The sequence below is a fragment of the Camelus ferus genome, chromosome 25, assembly GCF_009834535.1.
Source record: "Camelus ferus isolate YT-003-E chromosome 25, BCGSAC_Cfer_1.0, whole genome shotgun sequence".
NCBI classification, from domain to species: Eukaryota; Metazoa; Chordata; class Mammalia; order Artiodactyla; family Camelidae; genus Camelus; species Camelus ferus.
The window spans coordinates 32,664,051-32,691,870 of record NC_045720.1 but is presented as its reverse complement, the minus strand read 5'-3'; the positions used below and the strand labels follow the sequence as shown (position 1 = coordinate 32,691,870).

Sequence of the window (27,820 nt, the reverse complement as noted above, 5' to 3'; positions counted from 1 at the left end):
TGCCTCTGTGGCATATTAACGATGTCACAAACATATGTAGAAGCTCAGATAAAGCTTTTGATGTCCCTGATCCTTGCACTTCCAAATGGTGGCTGAACAAACAGAAGTCAGGCTTCTTTGAAAGCCTTCAAAGAGGTGAAATTGCCTAAATCAGTTTGTTGCCTATTTTCTGACTTCCAGAGGTTGGGGGAGGTTTCATGTTCACTCATCCTTCCTGAGACACTGTCACATTCTCTTCTAGGTACTTTTGTTCCAGGAAACTTAAATCCATCATTTATCTGTGATTGATTTACAAATTTGAATTCCCAATAAAGCCTTGACCAACTTTTCCAAAAACTGAAAGTGATTATTTTCGAAACAGTTGCATAAACATTCTATTAGGAAATGGCAAACAGAACTTTACTAGCATGAAGATAAACGAGTAAGGGCAGGAACTGATTCTTTTACCAATGCAGTCAAAGTTCATGAAATCAGAAATGTGTAATTACCCCAGAAAATTCTATGTGAAATCCAGTGTGCTGAGGTTGGGACATTGCTGTTTGTGTGTACTGGGGCTTGATCATGGCATTAAGAGGGATATATAATTTTGTACTTGTTTTTCAAGAATTTTTAACTCAGTAATCAGCACTTACGGTGACTCTCACTGTGAGGAAGACACCATGGAAGTTATGTGTGGAGAGGAGCTAAGAGAATGAGCTTTGGAGTCTTCACTGTCATTAGGACCCTCTTAATCAGGATTCAGTAGGTAAGTGACAGACATACAGTTAAACTAACTTCAGCCAAAAAAAAAAAAAGTTTGGAGAGGGGATTATGGAATGGAAAAATACTGAGGTATCATGTGAACTCAAGGTCTTAGGATAGTGAGGCTTCAGGAATTGAACCAGAGACTGATTCTTGCTCAGCAATGCTTCCCAACCTTTTCCACTTCATAAATATTCCATAAAATGATGCTATTTCTCTGATCCATAGGGATAAAATAAAGGATGCTCCACATAATTGGAAGTAACTTACTCCTTGGCATACTGATCATCTCCCCAGATAAAGCCCTTTCTTTAGTCTCTCCATCCCAAGCTTTTAGGAAACAATCATGGCCAACATTTATTGAGTCCTGTCATGTGACAGGCACTGTGCAAAGCATTTCATTCACTCATTAAATCTTCACACAATCCAATAGGTTGGGTATTATATTTTCCCATTTTACAGACAAGAAAATCCAGGCACTTAGAGGCTAAGCCACATGCCCAAAGTCACGTGGCTAGTGGTGGAGGCAGGGTTTGAATCTACTTTGGCTCCCATTTGCCCTGAACCCTCAGCTATTGTGCCTCTATTGGGCACGAAAGCTGTCTGTAAAAGGAAGTGAACTGATTGGCCAAGCTTGAGTTAGGTGTCCATCCCTGGACCAATCAACAATGAGAAGGGGGAGGAAGTAATTGCTATTTCTACTACGGGGAAGGAGGGAGGAATAGGCAAACCCTAGGAAAGGAGTGCCTCACAGACGCTCCCAAGGTGTCATTTATATATGTTCTTATGTAATATATATTGTTGTTTTGTGTGCATGCATTTTTCATTTACATAATAGACACTGGGCTACAGGTTCCATTCTTTGTCTTCCTTTTGGCACTCACTCTTGTGTTCATAAGATGTATCCATGTTGCCAGCCCATGGCTTCTGACCCCAGCATAGACTCTATGATGTGCCTGCACCATTTTACCTTCCCTCCCACCCATGTTGTATCCTGTCATGGACTAGTGGGTTCTATGGGTCACTTCTCTCCCAACTTGGGAGCCCCCTCATCTGGAAAGGCCCCCTCTGCCTTTGTGCTCCCACAGTCCTCCGTGCTTGCCTCTACCAGGACAGAGGCCACAGAGCAGCTTGCTTAAAAGTGTGGGACTGGAGCCAGGCTACTTGGACTCAGAATCCTGGCTCTTCCACTGATGGCTAAGTCATGTTGCCTCCCAGTGCCTCCACTTCCCTGTCTACAAAATGTCAACCACAACTACTCATGGGATTGTTGTGAAGATTAATTAAGAAAAATCTATGAAAAGTGCTAAGAACAGTGCCTGTTACAAATTAAGTGCTATCTGTACTTATCTTAATAACATTTGTTGCATGTATTGAAATGGTCTGTTTACTTGTCTGTCTCCACCACTGGATTATGAAATCCCTGAGTCCAGGGGCCTTGGCTTTTCTGTCTCTGTGTCCCAGAGGCCCACACACTGTGTGAACCCAGGGCATGCTCGCTGAGTGAAACTCTCTCTTACTCAACATTTGATTTGACGTAGCTGCAGGATTTGTATCTTGAAACCAACTGGGTTGAGCAGAAGCTAGATGGAACAGACTGGAGATGTGGCTTCAGAAGAGAGAACTTTCCTGGAATTTTAATGCTGTGCAATGAAAATAGAGCATCAGCTGCCACACACAGGCAGGAAGGTCAGCAGGTCACCCATGACCGGCACCCGGAGGACACCCTTACCCTGCTGCTGTGTGAACTTGCCTGGAGCATGGTCATGGGCCAGCACTTTCTGGCTTCGTGTGTGTTCACCTCAGTGTCCTCATCTGTAAAATAGGACCAATAGCGTTTACTTCATAGTGTGGTCCTGAGGACTATATGCGGGAACTGTCATCAGCTGCTTAGAACAGTGTCTGGCATGGCCTCAACTGGCAGTAAATGGTAGCTCTTCTTAGTGTGATTACCACCAAATTAATCACGCTTACAAATGGAGTTGGAAGATGCCACACTAATTTTCTCTTTTTTCAGGATCTCGGGATTTTTGTTTGTTCATTTGTATGTTGGTTTTTGTTTTTCCTTATTTATTGGGACTTCTGGTGGGAATTACCTGTTAGCAGGTTGTCCTTTGGAAGATTCTAGGTGTCTTCCCTTAGCTTCAATAAATGTGCCCTGAACTCACAGGCGGGTGGTACAGCTTCTCTATCTTTGAAGGTTTCTTGAGAACAGTATCACTCTCAGGTTGGAAGTTCTCTGAAATCTCAGCTTCCAGCAACCCACAGTCAGATGTTCCCGGGAATATGAGAGGGCGCCATTTACAATCACAGAACGGACTTAAATGGGAATGAACTTGACTATTTTTGTTGTTTAAAAAAAAAAAGAGTAAATGGGACGAACAACAAGAAAATCAAACACAGGTCCAGTGGAACTATCCTTGTTGCCAAAACACTCAAGGATAGAGTTTTGGATGAAGCAGAAAAGGCAGCTTTATCTCTTTGCCAGGCAAAGGAGGTGACAGCGGGCTGATGCCTCTAAGACCGCGAGCCTGCGGTGGAGAGAAGGCAGGAGTTTTATAGTAAGAGTTCAACAGGTAGCGCTCGTTTCCATAGAGATCACACACAGGGTAACAACTTGTTGCAAAGTTGTCCTTGACTTTGTAGATGCAGCCGTCCGCTTTCTTCTGCTGGGTATGATGTTCACCCCTCCTGCTTTGAAAGTCTTCTAATATCCTTGTGCCTCGAACAAAGGTGCTTAGAAAAGGAGTCTGTGGGAAAGTGCTCTAGAGAAAAACTTGTGCAGTTTAAAGTCAGGCTGATAGATGCTTCAGGCATTTTAGGCAGGCTGAGGCCTGAGGCCTCTTGCCGGCAGTGTTTGCACAGGCGGGGACAACAGAACACAGAGAACCCATGAGGGGCTAAAAACAACTGCAGCCATGTGCAGTTGGGGTGAGTCATGAACAACAAGATGTGCAAAATGCCCAACTGCTGTCTCCAAGGTGTTGGGAGCAAAACGAGGGAGGGTGGGCAGATCACCTGAGTTCCCTCCTCTTTTCCAGCCCAATCCTGGTCACCAAAGGATGAGAAAAACTCTCAAATACCATATGGTCACTGATGACAATAGGGTCCTGCTTGGTCACATCCTCAGAGCCATAAAGGCCTTGGCCACGAGCTTTCTAAGCAAATTTTAGGCTGTTGTGCCACAGAGAGACTCTTTTAAAAAATGCTTTGGTTTCATACGCGGAAAGAAGCCCTCAGGGTGGATGACAGGCTGCTCCGCGTTAGAGGCCTCCCTGGGAGAACCACTAGCTATAAAAAGAGAGGTTGGTTATGAGGAGAACTCCACAGCCAAGGCTGAGGGGTTTTAGTGACTCGCAGTGAGGGGCCGATCGGGGGCCGTGTTTGGTGGCCGGTGACCGCAGCCCTCCCGGGCAGAGGCCTCTGGGAAGTCTGATACCACGGGAAGTGCTCGGGCCTGTGCGGGACCAGGAGGCCTGATTGTGTCATTAGCCACAGGGACTGTTGTCCGTGGGGATCACTAGCCAGTGGCAGGGGAACAGGGACAGGAGCCAGAGGAGCTGAGAAGACGTAGCAAAATGACTCATTTTATAAAATTAGGATCTCGGTGAAACTCCAGGCAGACTTTGCCCGGGGCTGAGCCCCTGGTCCTTGGGATCAGTAAGTTGGGGAAACAGCTTTTTACAGATCATACTCTCCGCTGTCATCCATTCCCTGGGTGTCTGCATTCAGCGGTGCCTTAAAACACGCTCAGGTGAGAAGCACTGATTTCCAAGAAACTGCATGAGATCTTTTCTTTTAGAAGCCCTGGAAAACTAAATGTTGTGTGTCATCAAGAAAATTTAATTTTGAGCCAGAAACCCAATTCCCGACCCACCCCGTCCAACGTTCTGAGGACAAATAGGAAGCCCGGATGGGCAACCTTTAGGGGCTCACCTCCAAAAGGAATATTTTGACCAAATGTATACACACTTCAGATTCCACTAGCATTACTGAGCACCTACTGTGTGCCAGACCCTGTGTAGAGTCCGTCTCTGGTTGTGCTCCCACCTCCCAGCCCCCCAGGATGTGTGTACAGTCAATAGTTCCGCAGATGACACATTGGGAGTCAGGCTCACAGACCGTGGATGGCCACCCAGTGGGAGCAGAGCCAGCATCTTTATTCATATCCTTTGACTGACTGTGTTACCGAGTCCAAACTCATTCTGCTCACCACATGACAGGCCAATAAATCGGGAGACAAGGTATTGGGGCAAGGAATAGTGACTTTATTCGGAAAGCCGGCAGATGGAGGAGATAGCAGACTAATATCTTGGAGAGCCATCCTCCACAAGTCTGAATACAATCTCCTTTTATACAAAAAAGGGGGGGGGCGGGGAGGGTGTGGTTGGTTGTTGCAGACTTCTTGGTGTAGGAATTCTTTGTTCCTGCAGCCGTCCACGTGGGCCAGGTCCTGGTGCTCCTGCAAAACCTCCAGCAAAACAAATGTTATTCTCTGTCCTGCAACTTGTTATCTTTACGTGAGTGCAGAGCTAGCAAGGCTGAGCCTAGGACACAGGGCACAGGCTTAAAGCCAAAGGAACAGATGTAATACGGAGTCAGATTGGTTCTTTCCTATTACAGTTGTTGGTCATTAGCTACTCTCTGGCCCTCCTCGACAGAGCAACCCTGACGGCGACTTGCAATGGAAGTGAAAAGCATGGCCATAAGCACTCAGAAGTAGCTCAGGGAAGTGTAAAAATAGCTACCTCTGAGTGTGACACCCTGTCATCTCACCCGCCCTGTATATGCTTCTGGACCTTTCTTTTCTATTTGTAAAAAAATATTTCCGACTTTTGTGTCTTGGGGTGGGCAGACACATCTTGTGACAAATAGCCAGCCAATCTGAGGTGGTTGTATGTGATGATGCCTCATTCTTATGACTCTATGTTTTCAATATTTCTATCAAGAAGTAACTATTTTTTCTCCCATAATGCTTTCAAGTCAAACTCTTTCTTAGGAACATCGGCCTCGCTGTGCCAGCACTGGGTGAAACTCTGCTGTTTTGAACTTCTGCTCTCGTGTCCATTTTGCAATGAAGGCAATTACGAGACATCCCCCTGGATGACAGTGTTGTCACAGGTGAACATAAATTAAGGCATTCTACCGTCACTCTAGTTTCTTATCAACATTCAGCCAAAGCATTTTTAATTTTCCACTGTTTTATATTCAGCAATGTTTATAAGGCATTTCCGCTCGAGCTCCGCCAAGGCAGCGTGCCGATGAGGGGCTGACACTGCCAGTGGGAGGGAGCAGCGCGCTGTGGCCGGAGCAGGGCTTCCGAGCCAGCTTTCCTGAGTCTGATTTCCAGCTCTTCCGTCACTTTCGCTGTGGGCATTGAGCACGTTACTTCACTCATCTGCATGTTACATTCCCCTCAGTAGAAGTGAGATTAAAATTGCCCCTGCTTCATAGCTACTTCAGTGCTTCACTGTGAGGCACATTAATTTATGTGAAGTGCTTGTCAAAATGCCTGGAACATAGTAGCTCTATGTACATGATTACTGTAATCATCTGTCTTATTATTATTCCACAAGAACCATGGGTGGGAGCTAAAGCCTTTGGGAGGCAGCCACCATGAGGCCAGGAATCGAGATTGTGTGTGTTCGGTTCCAGAACTAAAGTACTTGGAGCACGAAAGCATTTAGTGATATATTCAAGACTCTCCTCCCGTAATTCCCCGATCAGACTGAGCCCTGTGATGTGCAGGATTTTGAGAATATTCAGGCCCAGTAAATGAAGAAGCTTGTAGTTTACAAATGTAGGCAAACTATCTTAAGATGCTTAAGTAGAAATAAGTAGCTAGTAAGCAAAAAGTGTGACGGTCATAGGCCGAATTCAGGGGACATTTTACTTATAAAATAAGCAGACAGCAAGGAGGACATGTGCATGTTAAACCCAGGTAGAAACGGATGGAACAACCAAGAAGCACCTAATATTTATGACGCACTTGAGTGCTAAATATTCATAATGTACTAAATACACATGAGATTAAATATCAGGATTTGTTAAGTATACATGAGCATTTAGCATTCATGATCTCCTAATGTGGGAACCTCCTGGTCATATCCTTCAGGTCCCACGTGTCCTCTGCCCAAGAAACTCAACTAGAGCTCGGAGCTGTCCCTCAGGCTGATGCGGAGCTACAGCAGAGGCCCGGCGTACCGCATCTCCTGAGGAGAGCAAGCATGTGACGTTGGCCCAGGACAGCTTCCCTCTGTGGGCCCCTGGGTCAGCGATCCCCAGAACCACCCTCAGATCTGATGATTTGCTGGGACTCATGGAACTCAGAAAAGCACTTCAACTCTTTGTTACGGTTTATTACAGCAGATGGGTACAGCTCAAAATAAGCAAAGGAAGGGAGTGCATAGGCAGGGTCTGGGAGAGACAGGCACAAGCCCCTGGCTGCTCTCTCCGGTTGGAACTGTATGGATGGCACTCCATTCTCCCAACGACGGGCAAGACCAGGTACAAAGTGTCGCCAACTAGGAATTCACCCAACCTTGGTGTCCAGGGTTTTTATTGAGGTTCAGTCACATGGGCATGGATTGAACTGGGGGCCAAAGTCATGTGTGGCCCAAGGCCCCTACTGTAAATCACACTGTTAGCATAACCCATCTGGCAGGGCCCAAGACCCCAGGTAAACAAGGGCACTCTCACCAGGCAGGATATTTCAAGGGCTCAAAGATTATCTCCCAGGAGCTAGTCAAGGGCTAGTCCTTTCTTGGAATGAACAGGGCTTGAACCCCTGCTGAGTTACCCCTTTACTGCACAGCCCTCGTGCTCAAACCTCAACTCTGGTCCTAATAACCACACTATCAGCGGGGAGAGCGGAAGTGCAGAGAGAGACACTGTGCACCCAGCATTCAGGCAGTGTGGTCCGTCCACCCTACAGGAGCCTATCCTAAGCGCATTAACTCACCCCCTTTCTCCTCTTGCTTCTTGCTGTATGTTTTAAATATATGTAATAATCCTTGCAACTTAAGTACTTCTATTTGTTCTACGAGTCTCTCTGGAGAAGCCCGCCTGACGATGGATTTAGAGGCAACCACCTGACATACTTGCAGATAACTTCCCACACGGCGTATCCTGCCGTCGTCATTACCTGCAGTGGGTGCAGAGAGGTGATGTACTAGTCAGCTTTGGCAGAGATATGCCACGGGTGCAAACAATGCCGACGCTCCCAACACCCATGGTTTGCTGTGAATTAGTAACGACAGTACAATCTATGCAGGTGGGGTAAAGAGGAGAAAGATAAGAAGGTGGATTCCTGAGTGCACTGATGTGGCTGTGATCTCGGTTATTGCCTATAGACACCGCTGACCACAATTTGCCTGTAGCTTGTATTTATTAAATGCTTGCTGCAGATCAGACACCACTAAACACCCCAGCCAAATTAGCTTATTCTCACAGCCACCTGTGAAGTAGGTACCATTTGTCCCTTCACCATTTTCCACGTGAGTAAACAAAGGCACAGGGGAACTTGTGTGAGGTCATGGGCTCCGTCAATGGTGGAGTCAGAATTCAAATGCAGGCAACAGAGTTTACACCCAACCACTCTACTCTGCTGCTTGGGCCCTGAAATCTGTTTGTCTTGGCCTCAGGGTCTAGTAGAGTAGACGGAGCTCTTTCATTGGCGAGTGACAGAAACCCAACTCAAAATGACCTAAGTGAAAAGGGGTATTTATTCACTCATGAGCCTGAAAATTTCAGGGATCAAAACTGAAGCAACTGAATCCAGATACTCAGCCAGGCAGAGGGGACTTGCCTGCCCACTCGTCATCTCTCTGTTCTGTTTCTTTACTCCTCCCTCAGGTAATATATGTAATAATCCTTGGCTGTTGTCAACTCGAAGCTGACATCCCAACAGCTTGCCAATCAACCATGTGACAGTCTATCTCCTGAGAGTCCCAGCCACAGACCAGGGAGGTAGACTGGCTCTGATTTGCCCAATCAATCCAGTCACTGAGGCGGTGCAGTGGCCAGGCCTGGGCGATGTGTGTGCCCTGCTTTCGGGTGCTGGGTCAGTCCCACTGGAACCACATGGATTGAAAATGAATGAGGACATTTCCCTAAAGGAAAATGACGTTGTTGCAAAAAGGAGAAGGAACATCTCTGGGCAGGCAAAAATAACTAATGTCCTCATAGGGTTATGGTAAATGCATGAATGCTGGGTAGATGGATGGATGCAAGAGTGAATGAATGCAAAAATGCAATGCTCAGGGCAAGGGTCTCAATGATGAGAAACTTAACAAGAAAAATACTTTCTTATGTATCCAAACAGTGAGAGCAGTCAAGGCTAGCAATTCCTTCGGTTCTCTTCCACAAAAGAGATATCAGGAGATTTGAGGAAGGTGGTTGGGGGAAGACTACTGAAAAACAGGTACATGAAACAAAGAACGAGAACACGAGGAGGAATTTCTCTAACGGAGACCATTACAGTTTTAATAGGACATCTGCCTCAAACAGTGAGGGTTTCTGGTCGCTGCTTTTGTTGGTATATCTCTTCTTCTTGGTGGAGTAAGAAGCCTGCAATTGTCACGGACAATTACAGCCCAGTGCACCAAGTTCGCACATCCCATCTGGAGAGACCGGTCACCGCAACTGGCACAAGCCAGCAGGATCCTCAGGAAACACAAGCTTGCGCCACAGGGCTTCTCGGATTCTCTTTAACTTCCGAACTCAAGCCGTTCCTGTTGGTTGATCCCTAGTTTTCAGCCTTGTTTGTGTCCCTGTAAAGCTGCCATTTCGAAAGTTGATTTTCAGAATGGGATTTGGCAGGGCAAATAGAGCCCCAGTCGGGAGAGTACGTCTACCCTGCAGAGAAGCTTATGAAAAAGGACAGGACGCTAGATTCCAGCAGCAGGTTCCGGGAGGGGAAGAAAGGAACCACGCACACGCTCACGGACCTAAGCACCGGGACTGCTTCTGTGCGCAGCGTGGGCTCAGTGAGCCCTCAGCATATTTCAGCCCCAAATCTTTGTCTTATTTTATTTTTCACCATGTGCTCCGTTTCAGGGGAAATGTAATGTGCATCTTTCTAATTTACTGTGCACTTCAATTTTGCCCTTAAGATTTATTAACCCATTTCTCATGTATTTACTCATACAGCAGCTCTTACACGACATCCAGTCTACTGTGGGTAAGTAGACGTTTACGTCTTTTGTGTTTAAATCAGGGATTTGGGGGGAGTTTTGTGCCTCCAAGAGCTTTAAGTTTCTTTTTCAATCCAGAAGTTTCTAACTGTCGTGAGCATCTAGCTTGCCAGGCTCAAGTCCAAGGCGCCTTTTGAGGTATATCCTGTATCCTTTTAGCTCTGAGAAGGGACAAGCTTGCCTGCCATCTGGAGCCTAATATCCTGACCTTTTTCCCCCGTGTCAGGCCTTATGTTGCCAATCACAAGCCAATAAGGGTTGACTGCTAGAAAATGTTTGATTAGAGGATGTGATTCGCCCCACAACCTCGAGTTATACCAAAACTGAAATCTGAGGGAAGAGAGAGCAAAGTAGGGTCCCTTATATGACCTGGACTAAACGAGGCATGAAAGCCAGTTTTCTCATGGTACCTGGGCAGGCAGAGGAGCGGAAGTCCTACAGGAGACACAGCATCCCGGGGGAAATGGGGACTCCGCCCACCCTCCTAACTTCATCTAAGAGGAACCTGAGCCCAGCGAGGCTGAGGCACTTGGCCAGAAGTCAGGCCTCCTCCGTCCAGCCTGGGCTGGGTCCGAGGGCTCCAGCCTGAACCAAACACGGTGATGGAAAAGCGACATCTCCCCTGAAGTGTTTATGCCTTTCTTAAACACAGTAAGTTTCCACCCTGGCCATACTTTAGAATCAATGGGGAAAGCTACAAAGCAAAACAAGCAGAACAAAAAAATGAACACCTGGGCCGACTCAGACCAATTAAATCAAGCTTTCAAGGGGTGAGCCCTGGACATCAGTGGTTTGTTTTTTTTTTTTTTTTTTTTTTTTTAATCTCCATAGGTGATTTTAATTCAGGGATAGCTTGAGAACCAAAGTACTTACCTTTCCTGGGATGGATCTTACCTGAGTGTTGTCAGCTAAACTAAACCAAGAAAACATGTTGATGGTGGGAAGGGAGGGGTCCAGTGATTCATGGGCAGGTGGAGAGAAAGGCTGGTACCCGATGCTGTGGAGTGACTCAGACAAGCTTGGCCCTGGGGGAGCGAGAGGAGCTCTGAACGTGTCTTCTGCCAGGAAAGGCAGCTCTGTCCTCCTGGCGCCCCTCCGGCAGTCTAGAATCCCTGCACAGGTAACTCCAGTCCTGCCTTTCCCAGCACTTTGGGCTGGTGAGGTTTTCTGCAAGATTTTCTGCCTCCTCTTGTTTTACTACCGACCTAGCTCCACTCGTTCCAGTTTGGAACAGATGTAATTAATGACAACAAGGGCTTTCTAGCCGACAAAATCAATACGGAAACGGCTGAAATAGTGTCTTGGAGACAGAAGGAAGGAACATCTCCTTACCTGTAATTCACTGGGTGAACAGGCCTTTATATCCATAAACCGCTCCTTTCCACATGCAGATCTGCGAGGTGATTTGATGTATGATCTTAACTGGGCCTCTTTAGGAAAGGACGTCACATCTGAACTCGGCTTCGGGAAATTCTACCCCCATTCACCTTAGTACAGAAAGTCAAACTAACATTTTTTAAGTGAATGCCGGACTGTATTTCTTCTCTCCTCCCCCACCCTCCCTCCCCTACCATTTCACTTGGACTCAGCTCTCACAGTTCAGGCCTTGATACTGACAACTCATCTGACTATTTAAAATAAATTTTTAAAAAGGAGACAATTTCTCACATGCTGAAAACAGATAACCCGCATTCCCAGACTTGATGATTTTGATGCATAACTTTGAAAGAATGGAGGCAGGACCCAGGGTGGTGAGAAGTCGGGTGGCGGGGCAGACCTTGTGAAGAACTTTGGATTGGTGGGTGGGGTGGGTGAAAATAGGAAATGACATGTGATTTGAATTAATTCTTCATCTTTTTATTTTCTTATGATTATTCTTTAATATTAGGATTCAAATTCTATTCAAGAAGCTCTTTTAAAAAGGAGGAAACTGCCAGGTCCAAGAGGACCGGGTGTCACCGTTCAGGAGAATGTTCAGTTACAGAGAGGAGTCAGGACCTGCCATTTCCCTGTCAAGTCCTCTCCTCCACAAAAGGAGCTGTTCACACTCCACCAAGCATCTTGCCACAGAAGAAATTTCAAGCAAAGTCAAAATTTGACTCATATCATTCCTTTATCCATAAACGACTAAATGATACCCATTTTTTATTATCCGGCTTGATAGGTTTAAGAATTGAGCCTCTAGGGTGAGTCTAAGCCACCCTTGGTCTCCCTAGCTTCAACCTAGGCTTTGCAACACTTTGTCCTTGAAAGCTCCCAGCTGACCTTGACCAAGTGACCCCCTCCCCCTTGGCTGGACCACTTCCCTGTCTGGTACAGTGAGCCCCACAGGATGAGCCCCGAGCATTTCCACTCTGCCCTCTTCAGGTTCTAAGTCTCCACATTTCATTTCTGTTTCCAGTTAAGTGACTGATCTGTGAATGATCCAGAAGGAAGCGTCTAAAGAGTGGTTCTCAGGCTCTCCTGCCCTATTATCCAGGAGTGGCGTCACATCTGTTGCTTCCCTGGGTAGAAAACTTAACGCATCCACTACAGATTTTGCTACTTGCCCGTTTCCTCAGCTGGGGTCTGCACCCTGCCTTCCTTATGTGCCTTCCCTTGTAACTACCTTCCCTCCCCACACCAACCGCAGTGATAGATCGTTTGCTGGGTAAATATCCACGGAGCACCTCTGCCTACCCGGCCCGGCAAGGCCCCGATGTCTGACCTCCAGGGAAGGAGAGATAGAGACCAAAGGCTGGAATGCAAGACAGAAAGCTCAGAAGAAAAGGAGGTCCCACAGCATAAAGATTCTTCCCCAGGGAAGCAAACCGGACAAGCTCACAGGTAGAGCCTCAGGATAGCTTTGCACGGGAAGGTTCCAGAAGCGCTATCTGGCATGGCTCTAGCTCAGCTTTGGTTTCTCACCCTTGGTAAAACTGGGAGGCTTGTGAAACCAGATTTCAAAGCATCATTCACTCTTTGCCTCTAAGAAACAAGCCTCTGGACTCCACACACAGACACATCTTTGGCGAAGATTGGCCTTTCCGGGGGGATGGGGAGGAAATGCAATGTCAGAGGCTGCTCTGAAGGGGAGGGGGAGGGAAGGAGGGGCGACAGCTTGTGAAATAATAATCAACCACAATAAATAATACTGGACCCTAAACATGTAGCCCACATCTGGAACACAAAATGACTAGTTCCCACACAGACTGTGTCTTTACAAATATTTAAGCTGGAAAGGGAGGAAGCCTCATTTTTATATCTACAGGAAATACCCGAGTTTTGGCTTGGGTGGTGCTGGGTCTTCCAGGGTGAGAAATGATGCTTTGAACAATTATAGTTCCTGCTCCTGCCCTTCAAGCAAGCAGACTGTGTCCCCCTCCATCCTGGAGCTATTGTCACCAATGTGTTGCTGTCTACTCTGTTCACGTCTGCAAACTTCCCCAATCCAAGAAAGAGTGCTTGCAGCTAAACATTGCTCACTGATTCTTCAGAGCACATTCCTTATCCTGTGTTTATACCATCTAATAAAGTAGGGGCCACAGACCACTGGCATCCGATTCCCTGGGGAGCTTGCAAAAATGTAGAGTCCTGGCCCCTGCCCAGAACCTTGGACTTTGAATCTGTGTCTGAAATTATCTGTTTGTTTATGCACTTACTTGATTGTCTGTTTTGTCCACCGCCATATCTTCAGCTCCCAGCAAAGTTTTAGGAACAAGGCCGATGCTCAATAACTGAGTTGGATAAATGAGTGAACCTGCATATCACGTGCTCTTAGTGACGGCGGTTGGTTTAGGAAGCAAGACCAACGTGGCCCAAGCCATTCATTTCAAGACTGGATTCAAGTTCTAGGACTTTTCTTGGGAATGAGGAGCTCTTTTATTGCTGGGATCAACACAAGAACTGTGGGATGATTTTGCCCAAGATTTAAGCTAACAGAGAGGAAAGTGGAGCCAAGAGATTGAGTGAGGGGACAGAGTCCTAATGAAAGTGACCCTCTGGATCCAGCTGTGACCTTGACTGTGACGAGAGACAGTGTGTTCCTGTCCGCTGAGGCCATGCTGACGTGGGCTCTGTCACTCACAGCTGAGAGAGACCTGCCTGACAAGCCCTGACCTCCAGGCTTCCTTCGTGGTTCAGTGTCAGGACCCACGTGCTCAGTCTGAGATGTGGCTTTTAAGAGCAGAGATTGTGCCTTTTGTTCTTTCTATGTCTCTCCCACTCCTCCTCTCTGCTCCTGGGACTTGAATGCAGGGCAGGGCTTTCTTTGCATCACTATAATTGTTAGGATTGTTGTAAGAAATTTATTTTTGAAAATGACTTAAGAATTTACAAATCCTTTTGTATCTATTATCTCAATTGATCCTCTCGACAGCCCATAAGTCAGCAGTGGAAGTATAATCCTCCTCCAGTTTACAGATGGGAAAACTGCTCCTGTATATATATATATGTATAACCAAATCACTGTGCCATACACCAGAAATTAACACAAACATTGTAAACCAACTATACTTAAATAAAAAAAATTTTTTAACTACATCTGGAGGAGATGGAGGAACCAGCTCTGGCTAACACCACTGCAGGGGCCGACCAGGACTCTGACCCAGGCACTTCGACACAAAGCCTTTGTTTTTCCTCATCGTCTGTCTGCCTCCTTTTCATGAAAAGGTAATAGACCCCAAGTTCAGTGACTTTTCCCTGGGGGATCATGAAATCCAGCTGCAAAGGACACTTCAGATCCCCTGGGTCTTGTCAGAATGACGCCAAGCCCACTGCTGGCCTTTGTCCATGGAGCACATCTCCAGCAGGATGTCCATGGAGCACGTCTCCAGCAGGATGACGTTCAGGCTCAGGTACTCACTGGGGCTTCGGGATGCCTCACAATGAGAAGTCAGTTGAGTTCATGTCTGTGGCATCTTCCCAGCTGATTTCCTGGTACACATGGTGTGGATCAGGACCACAAGATTGGGATGATTGCTCTTTCTCTGTGTCACTGAGAAAGGCAATCCTGGGACTCATGCCCAGACAACATCTCAAGGCACAGGAGATGCTTCCTTCTAAAGACCCCACTCCCCTTCACAAACTCCCAGCACTCACTGTTCAGAAGCTGTGCTGACTTAAACCTAGACACACACACACAGTCATAACTTATTTATTAAGCTTTTAAATCTGTGTCTTCTAGGAAATGACTATGGATGTAAGCCAGGAATAAGGCATCAATCAAAAAGCAAATATAAATATGATCCTAATTAAAACTGTAGCAAGATACAAAGATCTGCTTAAAACACCACCCTGTTGAGAAGAATCTGCTTAAAGGCACAAGTCAAATAGATGAACAACCAGTTTCTACTGTATAGCACAATGAGCTATATTCAATATCTTGTAGTAACCTATAATGAAAAAGAATATGAAAAGACATATATATGTATATGCATGACTGAAACATTATGCTGTACACCAGAAATTGACACAACATTGTAAAGTGACTATAATTCAATAAAAAAAGAAAATTTTAAGACACAAGTAAGACTGAAAATTAGCGAAAAAGAGGAGGTACGTAAGGGGGTTAAGAATTCCAGACAGTCCTTCATGGACTTGAAACTTGCCATCGAACCAGAGTGATACTCACAGAATATACCTTGAAGGTGATTCATGGCGGTAGTAATAATGCTGATGATAAATATATTATCTGAAATAAACAATGACTGCTTTCGAGTCAGCCAAGATCTCACTCTTCACATAGAGTCTTGTTTGCTAGAACAATCTTGATGGCTGCCTGGAACTCCTCACAGGTGTTTCAGAGGCAGTCCCATGTATTGTCAGCCAGTGTTCCACATTATAGGTTCTCGGAACGAGAAGGAATCACTGAGCCCAACTAGAACGTCCTACAGACAATAACAACAGCCAGTGTTGGCGGAGCCAGGCTCAGGGCTACACACTTTCTACTCACTATCTCATCAGTCCTCACAATCTTCATCCTCAGATAATTGGCGAGGAGACTGAGGCTTGGAAAGATTAAGCCACTGACTCCTGGTTACTCAGTTAGCAAGGGAGAGAGTCAGGCCATGTTGCTCCAAGGTGGTGCCGATACAGCTCTCGATCTCCAGCTGGTCCCCTCCTGCACGAGCCCGAATTTTTTACGAGCAGAGAGCTGAGGTAAAGACAGATTTTCTGCCTCGGAAGCAGAAGGTCTAGAAGAAGACAAAGGGGAGAGAGACGACCTGTATTCACCAGCTGTTTGACCTTTTGAAAATGAGATTCCTACAGCCTCAGGTTCACCTTCCATAAAACAAGATGCTTAGACTAAATGCTCTCTGAGGGATCATCCGGCTCCAACATTTGATGACACCAGTGAAATACGTCCTGTCTTGTGACAGGCAAGTGTGACGGGAAGGGAAATTTTGCTATTAACAAAAAGGAAAGAAAGGACTGACCATCACTACTTCTGCACCCTAGGGAAGCAGCGGAATTCCTCCTGGGAAAGCTTAGAAAGGCCCCTGACTGAGCCTTCTGGGTCTTGGCGTATTTCTTATGAACGAGCCATACATCTCCCAGTGCCCGTAATCTACTGGATCACAGCACTTCAGAATCCTTCTCAGCACAGGGCCCCAAGCAGCCAATAAGTGATCAGAATGGACATGCGAGATAAAATGCATTTTGTATCCCTCCCATACAAGAGTTGTCTGGATTAAAAAAAAAAAAGTATGTGCTTTACAGACGTGTCAAGGTTATATTGTGGTCAAATGGTGGATGGCTGGCAGCTTCTCGGACAAGTGCAAGTCTGCTAAGTGCATCTGCAGAGACAAGATTAAAATGCATCCAGGGGAGCCCAAACCGTGGTCATCCATCAGACCTGACAGTCACACTCATAAACTCTCAACATCGGAGCTTACTGAACGCCTCCGAGGACAGGAATCAGTCCATTCCCTTTCAGCCAAGAGAGAGAAAGAACATCTTCTTGGGGAGAGACCACACCCAGACCTCGAGCTTCTCTCTGGGAGGATGGGAACTGCTCTCAGGATGGTGACTCCCATGGAGCTTGTGGATAAAACACACCAGTCCTCATATCAATCTGTTTCACGTCGGTTTCCTTGGGGAGTGACGATGAGCCTGTGGGATCACGGCCGCAGGCGTGAATAATGGTCGGAGGAAGAGATGGGTGGTGAGAGAGCGTACAGGCTGGCTGCTCTGGCATCCCCGCTCTGCCTGCTTCGGTGACCACCACATCTCTACTCAGAGATGTCCCGGAAAGGAGAGTGTGTCCTCCCGGCTTCTATTCCCCACCACACTCTACCTGCCCAGGCTTTCTATCTTTTTCCTGTTAAAGTTGAATGATACAGACATAGTCAAGGGAAAACACAGCCTGCAAATGCAGCTTTCTTCTCAAAAACCAGGCACTCCCATGAGACCCCTTGATTCTCTGTGCATGTTTTCAATGAGAAAAGAGAAGGGTGTCTCTCGAGGTCCTGGCTGGTGGTCCGTCAGCACCTGTGCACTGAGTGCCAGGCACAAGAGGACATGAGAGAAAGCAGGAGGACATGGTCTTAGTTCATTGAGCCAGCAGTCTACATGGGAAGTTGGTAAAATGAATAATTACAAATGATAACTGGAGTAACTGTCATGGACAGTGAGGAAGACAGTGGACTACAGGAGCGTGCTTAATTACCTAATCCGAGGAATAAGCAGTGAAGAGCACCTGCTCCCACTAGTGTACACATATGCACAGAGCCTTGTCACCATAGCTACACCCTCAGCTTCACTCCTCCTCTGCATCAATTTCAGGCATCTCCCTGAAGAAGCACCCTCATCCAGGATAAGCTATGTTTTCTAGCTTCCCGAAGCATCAGTGGCAACAGCAGTGGCCGTGGTCACAATGGGTACTGAGGCAATGGAGACAGCAGCCACCCCTCTGTCCAGTGAACTCTCTGCATGTGACATTTCCTCTTTTGCTCCCCATTGGCTCCCTGCAGCAACTAATCTTTGTTTGCCCTTACTCTTCCCTTTGTGCTGTTCAGATTTTCCAGTCGAGTCCCTGAATGATTCCAGATTCTGTTTCAGATCTCTGGTATGTTTCAGCTTTCCTGATTGGACACTGATGGACATGGGGCACAAAGATGTCTAAGAGATGGCCCTGCCTTCATGGTTGGCTGGGGACTAGCCCTTGTTTTCAAAAGCAAAAACATGCAGGTTCTTTTCTCTTCTCACTGTCCTGTGAGTGATGGGCATGGGATGGGAAACCCCTTCACTAGCCCCAACCAAATGTGCCCAACAAGAAGCTTGACTTCTTGCAGGAGACTAAGAGCTTTCTCTGGGTAGGTCTATGGCACCTGAAACCCATATGAAGTGTTGAAAGTAACTTGAAAAAAATAGAACACCAATGGAAAGCGTGTGCCAAAAGAAACTTAGCTAGGGAACAGAAAAAGATGGTGGGCAGGTAAGTGCTGAAGGAGAGAATCAGGTTAAGGGTGAGCAGTAAACAAGGGGGAAGAAGAATTCAAATTGATTAAGGTCAGCTTCTTGCCTAGACTAGGTGTGTCGAAGGAGGAGGCATCAGCTACCCACCTGCTCAAAGAATGCGGCATCGGGGCACAGACACTGTCAGCCTAATGGCAGGGTTATCTCTACAACATATCTGTGACATGGCAGTTAAGGCAGGGCTTCTGAGTCAAATCACACACTCGCTGCACAACTTAAGTTGTTTTACTTCTCTAAGCCTCAGTTTCCTCTCCTGTTAAAAAATAGGGAGCTGGGCGGAGTGGGATGATTAATTTTTGTGCCAACTTGGCGAGGCCCCAGTACCCAAACAGTTGGTCATAAATACATCTGAATGTTGCTGTGAAAGTATTTTTTAGAGGAGATTAATATTTAAATGGGTAGACTGAGTAAAGCAAATTGCCCTCCACAATGTGGGTGAGCCTCATCCAATCAGTTGAAGGTCTTAGGAGAAAACAGCTGACTTCACCCCAACAAGAGGGAATCTACCAGCAGACAGCCTCTGGACTTGAGCTGCCGCATCACTGATTCCCTGGGCCTCCACCTGCTGGCTTGTCTTGCAGATTTTGTACTTACCAAGCCGCCGCAATTCTATCAGCCAATTCCTTAAAAATAAATCTCTCTCTCAATAGATAGATAGATAATATATTAAATATAATTTATCATACACTATATAATATAGTATTATATATGATATATATGTATATAAAACATACACACATGCCCAGCATCCTCTTGGTTCTGTTTCTCTGGACAACCTTGCGTACCACAGGGGATGAGAATAATTACTTTACAAAGACACTGTAAAGTTCTCAGGACTGCCCCTGGTACACTGTAAGTGCTCAGTATCACCCATAAAGGAGGCTGGGTCCTCCAAAGAGCAGAGTCTGAGAGCGGCAGCCTCCTCACAGCCCAGTGGCAGGCAGAAATGTTCCTGGCCCTGTGCTATTCATGGTGGATTCAGGAGAACTGGGTTCAGATACCAACCGGCTTCACCCTAAGCTGGTCACCTCACTGCACAGAGAGGAGCTGGTGAAGCTGGAGCTGCCCCAAGGCCCAGAACCACACCGTAGCCCGTGTTCCTTCAGAGTCATCCCACCCTTGGGTAACAGCATGGCCATTTGGAAGACAAAAGTCAGGACCCACCTAGCTCCCCAAGGCCCCTGGAAGCCAGTCTGCACCCCCAGAGATGCCACTGCTGGGAACAAATGTCTCCTTACGCTTCCTCCCCACCGCCTCCACCTCAGCCCAGACGAAGCCCAGAGGGATTACCCGGCTCAGTCCACCAGCTGGCTGTAACCGGGTCAGCTTACGGTCAGCAAGTTTATACTTTCATGCATTACTTTCCTGTGGCTACTGTAACAGATGACCACAAACTTGATTTAAAACACTTTAGTTTATTCTCACAGTTCTGGAGGCCAGAAGTCCTGAATCAAGGTGTCAACAGGACAGCACTCCCTCCAGGGGTTCTAGGGGAAAATCCATTCTGTGCCTCTTCCAATGTCTGGTGGCTGCCAGCGCTCCTTGGCCAGTGGCGGCACCCCTCCCATCTCTGCTTCCGTCTTCACATGGCCTTCTTCCCCACGGATGTGGAGCCTCCCTCTGCCTTTCTCTTGTCAGGACACTTGCGAGGGCATTTGGGGCCTGGATAAATCAGGATTATCTCCTCATCTCCAGATCCTTAATTTATTTACACCTACAAACACCCTTTTCCCAAATAAAGTAACATCTAAAGGTTCTGGGAATCGGGACCTGATATCTTTGGCTTCCTGGGAGAGGCTGATGCCCTGAGCTCAGAGGAGTTCACATCATCCCCTGAGTAACAGCAGAAGTCAGCAGAAGCCACGGCCCCACTGACGGAAGAGCGGCTGTCCCGTGGGCACCTGAGAGAGCAACTCCGAGCCCCAGTGGATGAGTGAGACGTGTTCGCTGAGCAGAGACACCCTCTCCCTACGCAGGACTGACTCTGGGACACCTTCCAAGAGCTTAGCTTGTATTGAAAGAGGCCTTGGCTGGGCTCATTCTTCTGGGGGACTGGGTGGAGAGAGAACGGCAGAGTTGGCCTCAGCAGAGGTTTATCCTGGCTCAGGGATTCATTTGGGGAAAACCGTCTCACTACTAGACCACTTAAAAGGAGGACTCAAAGGTTCTTTTTCCTTAATCTGTGGAGTTTTCCAAGCCAACCAAAGCAGCTTAATTTTTTTGACATGGCAAACTTTTTCTCCCATATCTAGCTCCACTCCCAAGAAAGAGAGAACCATCTATCTTCATATCCAGCACGATACGCTGCCTGAGAACAGAGAGGACTTGAATTATTGAGCTTGACAGACAACATCCAATTTTCCTTTGTCACAGGAATGGGCAACCAGCAAGAAAACTCTAGACCTCAGCTTTCTAGCTCTGCTCCTCACTCTGGCATGTCTGCTCTCCCATGAACTTGCTTCTTTCCCCTACAGTCATCCTCTCTCTCGTCTCTCCCGCCCACCGTGCCTGCTTGCTTAGCGAGTGGCATGTGTACACGAAAAGCCATAACCCTTAGACCTTCACTTCTGAGGTGAGCCTTTGGAAGGCGCCCCGCTGAGATGCTTTCAGCGCCCTGGCTCAGCATCACCCCCACCACACCCACCAGCCCGACCTCTACCACCAGTGAGTGCCTGTGAAGCTCACCGAAGGATTCTCGCCTGCTGTGAAAGCTCCCTGAACCTGCCGTGACCACTGGAGCCCACCAGGCGTCTACGTCACATGCCACGTGGGAAAAGAACCTTGCCCAGCGCTGACTGATGGTGAACAAGAGCCCACCTCCTCCTCGCGGGCAGGATAACTCCAACGCCCACCCGCCCACACTGGGCCCCAGCCTCCCTGGTGGGGTTAAGCTCTGTTTGTCCACGGTGGTCACCTGCTGGGTGACGTGCCTTTATTTGGCTGCCTTCCCATCTCGGTCTCACTTCCCCACTCCCCCACTGCTTCCTGCCATCACCTCCCTCCCAACATTATTCGCACTCAAATACTTGTCTCGGCGCCTGTTTTCGGGAGAAATCCAAGCGAGGATATCCTCCGGTCGTCAGTGTGGGGCCGCCCGTGTTTCCCACACACCCCTGGGCGCGATGCCCTGGAACAGCTGACTTTCCCATCTGCTCGGCCAGGTTCACACCCTGAAATCTGGTCCCTTTGGGCAGAAGTGAGAAGACGGATGTGGCATCTCCACACTTCCTTACTGTCCTCTGTCAGAGAAGACCATCCCCTCCCATTTGCCTGTTATCCCATTTCACACCCTGGCTTAGCTTCTCCCACAACAAACACACATTCCTCCTTGCAGAAGCTAGTCCAGGCCTGGTTCATGGTAAACCTCAGCTTTTCTTGCCATTTTGCTTGTTTCTTATTTTTTCCCCATTTCTTTCTGTCCATCTGTGCATGTGTTCTCAGAGGAGACTGGTTAATGACCTCCAGAACAATTCAAGTTGATCACTTGACCCCACTCCCTCTACTCTTGAGCCAAACACAGGCAAATGGCTCTTCTAGGGAATCTTCCATCATTACTTACCTCCACTTCAACTCTGTCAGATCAGAACCTGGGCTTCCAGACTCAGCCCCTTCCAAAGCTGTTAATATTCATCTTCCCGTTCTCTGAATTCCTTCCATTTAATTGGCATGTTGTAATACAGACAGCCTTGAACTCTGTCCGGTGGGGCTCAGCCTTGTTGAGCTGCATGCCGTGGCTCCATCAGTGACCAGACCCCAGTGCCAGCTTTGCCCCCACAGGGATCTCTGGCCTCAATAATTATTTCTCCACTACTGGGTGTCTCTCACCGTGTGTGGCCATCGACTCCTGGCTAATAGTGATGCCTGTTCATGTGATTAAAAAACAAAACCAAATATGAAGAACTATTTCAGTTGCTGGTCATTTGATCAAATTTCCTCAGTGCTTCTCCAACAAAACCCAAGTCTCTGGGAAAACACTTGACCTGGGTTTTAAAAAGTGAGGGCAGTGTTCAACACAGCCCCGCTGTCCCGGGTCCTCTCTGCTACCTACCCCACGAGTTTCTACATGATTACGAGGTCGGTGGTGAAGGAAAACCGTGAACGCCAGTGCAAAGCAGCTGGGCTTTGACAGCGCACAGTCCTGGGCTGTATCTTGGTTACACTACATCCTCAGCATGTGACCTTGAACAAGTTAAGCAGCCACTCTGAACTTCTGTTTCCTCAAAGGCAAAACCTGGGTAATGACATCTACCTTGCAGTGTTGAGTGAGAGTGAAAAGCGATAATGTACATCTTATCTATGGGCCACTTATGGGGAGGAGAGTGTTGAAGCTTTTCACTATAATGTGGGTTTGTTGATTTCTTCTTAAAGTTCTGATAATGTTTATGGTGACCCTAACACAGTGCAGGCCCAGAGTCCACGGTCAATAAACACACACATTTAATGGGAAGAAAGCTCAAACCAGCAGACTCCCACATTTTATCTTTAACAAGACATCATTCTAGACACAGAGTCAGCAGGACAGCCTATGGACAAAATCTAGCCCACTTCCTCTTTTTGGATGGCCTGTTCTTTATATCTTAAAATGTCATTGTAAAAAACAGAAGGGAGAATATCCTGTGACACATGAAAATTGCATGAAATTCAGATTTCGGCCTCTACCAGTAAAGTTTTATTAGAACTCAGCCACATCCGTTCACCGCGTGTAATCTGTGGTGGCTCTCATGCTACAAAGACAGAGTCACTGCAGCGGACACCGCCCGGGCCACAAAGCCTCAAACAGGCTTCCTACCTGGCCTTTTACAGAATAAGGTTTCCAGCCCCTGATTTATGATCATAGATTATGTAAGCTATTTAATACTAAAGAATGTCTTCAAGTTGCGTCAGGTAATGGGAGTTTATTATAAGGCTACAACCGTCCTCAGGAGAGCTGGGGCAACAGCAAAGCCAGGTGCTGGCACACGGCGTCTGCTACCCTTGACCTGACGCCCCGCCCCCGGCACCGGGACCTAGTTCCACACGCAGTGGTTCCCCGCCCCCCAACCCCCCGACCCCCTCCATCTCCACAATAGACTTAAGGGCAATGCGCACAGGCCCCAAGGGACGGCAGGAATCTCAAGACCTCAATTCGACTAGAAACTCTGTCTTTGATACTCCAGGTCTTTCAAAAGCTTGATCCGTTTTCCTTTCTTTGCCGTCTGCTGTCTGTTGAATACTGTCCACCTGGCGCCACGTAAATTCGTTTGTCTCTCGACAGCCCTGGGAGGTCAGTGTCATCCTCTCCATTTTATGGGGGGGATAATCTGAGACTGAGGGAGCTTACACAATGTGCCCAGGGTCACCCAGCTGAGAAGTGTGGAATTCAGGTTTTCAGCTGGGTTTTTCTGACCTCCGGAGCCCTGAGAACCCATTACATTCTACTATGCACATAGGAATTTCATTCTAAGAAACAGAAAGTAAACGCTGACATATTTTAAGGTAAAGTCTGAGCTCTCGTCTGTTTTTCACTTTACCAAGGGATGCACCTTCACTGCCGTGCGGTCTTCTGACCAGTTGGGGAATCACACCTGAAGGGGCGAGTTGCTGGAATGGACCTTTATTTCACATTTACCAGCATGCTCTGTCTCCCAAGATGTGCAGGGACGAGCTTCACGCACCTGGGATTTGGTAACTTAAAACTGAAAGTGAATGGCTCAGTGACCTCCCAAATGAGGCTGTGATGTGGCTTTCCCCTACAGTGAAAAGCGTCATCAAGGGCTGATTGCCATGTAGGAATTTCTGATTGGATAAGAGGACATGTCAAAGGAACAGTCACACTGTGGAGGAAGCAGCGGTGACCCGGATGCCCACTTGCGCGGGCCCCTGGCTGCCCGCCTGAGGACTTGGAGGCCAGCCTGTTGCAGAAGATGGTGGGCACCAAGGAGAGGGCAGGGGGATCCTCCCAACATTCCTGCAAAGAACGTGAAATGAGACACAGTTTTATAAAGGGGAGTATTGTTTTTGGAAAGCTACATAAAGTGAGATCCTGGGTTCTTAGGATATCCCAACAAGAATTCTGTTTAAAAACTCTGAAAGTCATCTTGTAGTACAAATTGCTCCAAAAAACACATTTTAAAATTAAATGTGAAAAATGAAAAGCATATTTTAAAGGTATAAAACTTTATTTTTTAATAAAAATAGAAAAAATTTATGATGTTTCTAAGATCCCATTTCAGACCATACTAACTCCAAGATCAGTCATTAAAATAAGAGTAAAGCAATGAAACTGTTACTGTGGAATTTATATAATAAATGTTCCTTTCGGGGGGAAAATGAAGTATGGAACTACATATTAGGGAAGGGCTTAATCTTTTTTTTCAAAAAGAAATAGCATAAAATATGTCAAACACAAATACCAAAAAAATAACCAAAAAGATGGGAAAAAAACCTATAAAACAAACAATTAACTAAAATTAATGGTTGCAGAATGCTGATCTATGCCTAATGGCCAGTGTAGAGTTTGATCCCAAACCAGTCTGAGTGCTATCAGTCTCCTTCAGGGAGGCTTTTTTGGAGCTGCCAGGGGAACAGACCAGGCTGACAGAGGGCAGAGACCCAGTGGAGGGAGGGGCCGGGGGTCTAGAGTCTGGAAAACCAAGGATGAAAACATGAGTCTGCAAACAGCAGGCTCTTCCAAAAGACAAAGTGCGGCGTGCCCACGTAAGTGTATGCGGGCAGAGGGCTTCTCTCGTTTCTCTGTTCCACCCATTCATTCCCTTTCCCCCAGCTCCATCCCCAGTTACAGGTCTTTCCGAACTCTAGCAGGACTCCGGTCAGTAAACCCATCTTTATGAGCCTTGTTGTTATAACCCTCCCTCTTTGATGAGACAAGGTGATGATTGCCAGCCCCCACTTCTGCTGCCTCCCCTACTGTGCACTGGTATCGTGCTGTCCTGGCACAGCCCCCAGGACTTGGGTGGGAGTCATGCCATGAAGTGGGCACACTTTGGCCCTTCCAGGGGTAACATGACATGTCATTCCCACTAGGAGAGCAAGTCAGCTGGGGAGGAAGAAGGTGAAAATTCAGGTACGTCTCCTGATTGCATATGGAGGCTCAGGACACAAAGCGAGGCTGGGTGACCAGGAAGTGGTGAGTTGTTCTAAGTGGGGGAGGAGTGGGGAGACGATGGTGCATCTCTCCCCACTAGTGGGACCACATGAGGGACCTGTCCCTGAGAGTAGTGTGGGACTGCCCAGGATAACTAAATATGCTGCACCTCAGGGCAACTCGCCGCTGCTGGGAATGGGCTGTGTAGCCGTTCTCAACAATTCAGCCCTGTCCACCACCCCCTCTTGAGCACTTGCTGTGTTGCAGCACCAGGCTCAGCAGAAGTTATGCAAAGATAAGTAAGAGTACACGTAGCACAGATGTTTGTTGAATGACTGAATGAATGAATATATGAATGAATAAACACAATCTCTGCCCTCAAGATTTTCACACTCCCATAAGGGAGACACAGGCATAGAAAAGTTAGTGCTAAAACAACCAAAGGATGAACTGGGTACCTTACTCAGATTCAGGAGTGATAATCACTTCTATTTAGGTGGATCAAGGGGCACTGAGTCTGGATTTGGAAAGATGAGTCCAAGTTTTCCAGTTGTAACACAAGCAGAGAAAATAATATATACAGAAGTAAGGACCCGTCGCCGCTCCGTATGGCTGGAGAGGGGAGTATCATTTCTGTGTTACCCCAAGCAGTGGGATCTCCCAGAATGAGACACTGAGTTCAGGCGGAACCTTCGAGCAACGTGTAAGGAGGCACATTCCCAAACTCCCCCATCACTTCAGACCAAGAGACCCTGACCGCCTATAATGACTAAGTCGCCTTCTCCCCCTGGGGCCTCGAAAGGGGGAGCGTGCCACCAGTCCCCTGGCCCCCCACTGTCACCAGAAGATTCATGTGCGGTGGTGGCTGGCACGCGGTGGGGCCACGCTGCGTCTTCATGCTGGTGCCACCTTTCCTCTCCCATTCAGTCTTGCCTCAAGACAAGGCCAGATGGAAATAAACTGTCGCAGTGGGCCCCTTTCCCAGAGAAATTATATTTAGCCCCCCAAAGCAGCAGGCTTCACAAAATGGTGTGGTCATCTGAGCTAAAAATGGCCATCCAGCAGGAGCTGCATGCGGGAAGGGGTCCAGGCATGAAGAGCAGAGCTCTGAGGGTAAATGATGCTTACAAGGCTGCAAGGGTCCTCTCCGCAAACCCTCACGGGCTGGGCCAAAGCAAAACAGATGGCACAGGACACCGTACCATCAGAAGCAACCACAGAAGAGGATTTTCTGCGTGGCTCCAGGCCCCGAGCCAAGGCTAACCAGGGCAAACGTGGCCCGGCTCCAAAACAGAACTCTACCGTGTACATAGCATTTACTATGTCATAAAATTCAAGGCCTTGCAGAGCGAAGGACATGAACAGACATTACACAAAGGAGTAATAAAAATGGCAAGCATTTGTTTCTTAAAATTCAACCTTTAGAAGGAAATGAAATAGAAAATGATACCATTTTTCAAAAATGTTTTTAAAATAATTATAGACACTATTAGTGAATTTTTGGACATAGGTATTCTCATCAGGTAGAATGCTAGTAGGGAAGAAGCTGGCTCACCTCTTCAGAGTTTTGTCTTGGAAAGAGCACTTTGAGCACAGAAGACAGAATGGATCAGAAGGAGCAAAACTTAAGACCAGGAGACCACCTAGGGGCAGGACTACAGGCAGAGGGGAGGGTGGCCTGGAGAGGGCAGTGGCAGCCGGATGGAGAAAGTGAACACAAGGAATGGTCAGAATTCATGAGTCCTGGGCATCGACTGGACTGAGCAACTAGGTAGACAATGTCATTCACTAAACTAAGAGTCCTCGTCATCACGGTCACCATCACCCTCGTTGCTCACCTTTACAGATCACTGTGTGGGTATGGCACGTTCTGAGCACTTGACAAGGAGTAATACACTTACCCTTGATGACAGCTCTACAAGGCAGGTGCTTTCCTCGTTCCCATATGACAGATAAGGAGACTGAGGCATAGGAGTTGAAAACCTGCCCAAGCTTCATACATTGAGACTATTGTCTTCATCTTCATTTATGATGTTTTTTAAAATGGAAATAACTTCAAAATACAATAAGGACTGAGTAAACAAATGGTGGTACCGCCATACAATGGAATGCATATTTTAGAAGAATATTTGATAAAAGGAAAAAGACACAATATAAGTGGGAAAAAATTTTAAAATTATACAATTATATAATTCTGCAGAGCGGGAGGTATAAGTTTTCCATTATCTGATGGGAAAAGGCTACTTAAGGTAAATCCACTTAAAACATAAGAAGTGTTATAATGAATAGCAAGGGAAGGATTGATTAGAGTTGTATCTTGAAAAATTAAACGAAAAATTATCAA

At 47.0% G+C, this 27,820-nt stretch overlaps 1 long non-coding RNA gene across 6 annotated transcripts; it reads left to right on the top strand.

Annotated features, from left to right (window-relative positions):
* The first annotated feature begins 534 nt into the window (after positions 1 to 534).
* LOC116659792 lies at positions 535 to 14,681 on the top strand. 6 transcript variants are annotated; one of them, XR_004315150.1, is made up of 5 exons: positions 535 to 745; positions 5,725 to 5,862; positions 6,857 to 7,248; positions 9,892 to 9,922; positions 11,824 to 14,681. It is a non-coding gene; the product is annotated as an uncharacterized LOC116659792 (long non-coding RNA). The 6 variants fall into 6 exon arrangements; XR_004315149.1 differs by having other exon boundaries at positions 6,857 to 9,805; positions 12,337 to 14,681; XR_004315148.1 differs by having other exon boundaries at positions 6,857 to 9,922; positions 11,824 to 12,761; positions 13,612 to 14,681.
* Positions 14,682 to 27,820: the final 13,139 nt, after the last annotated feature.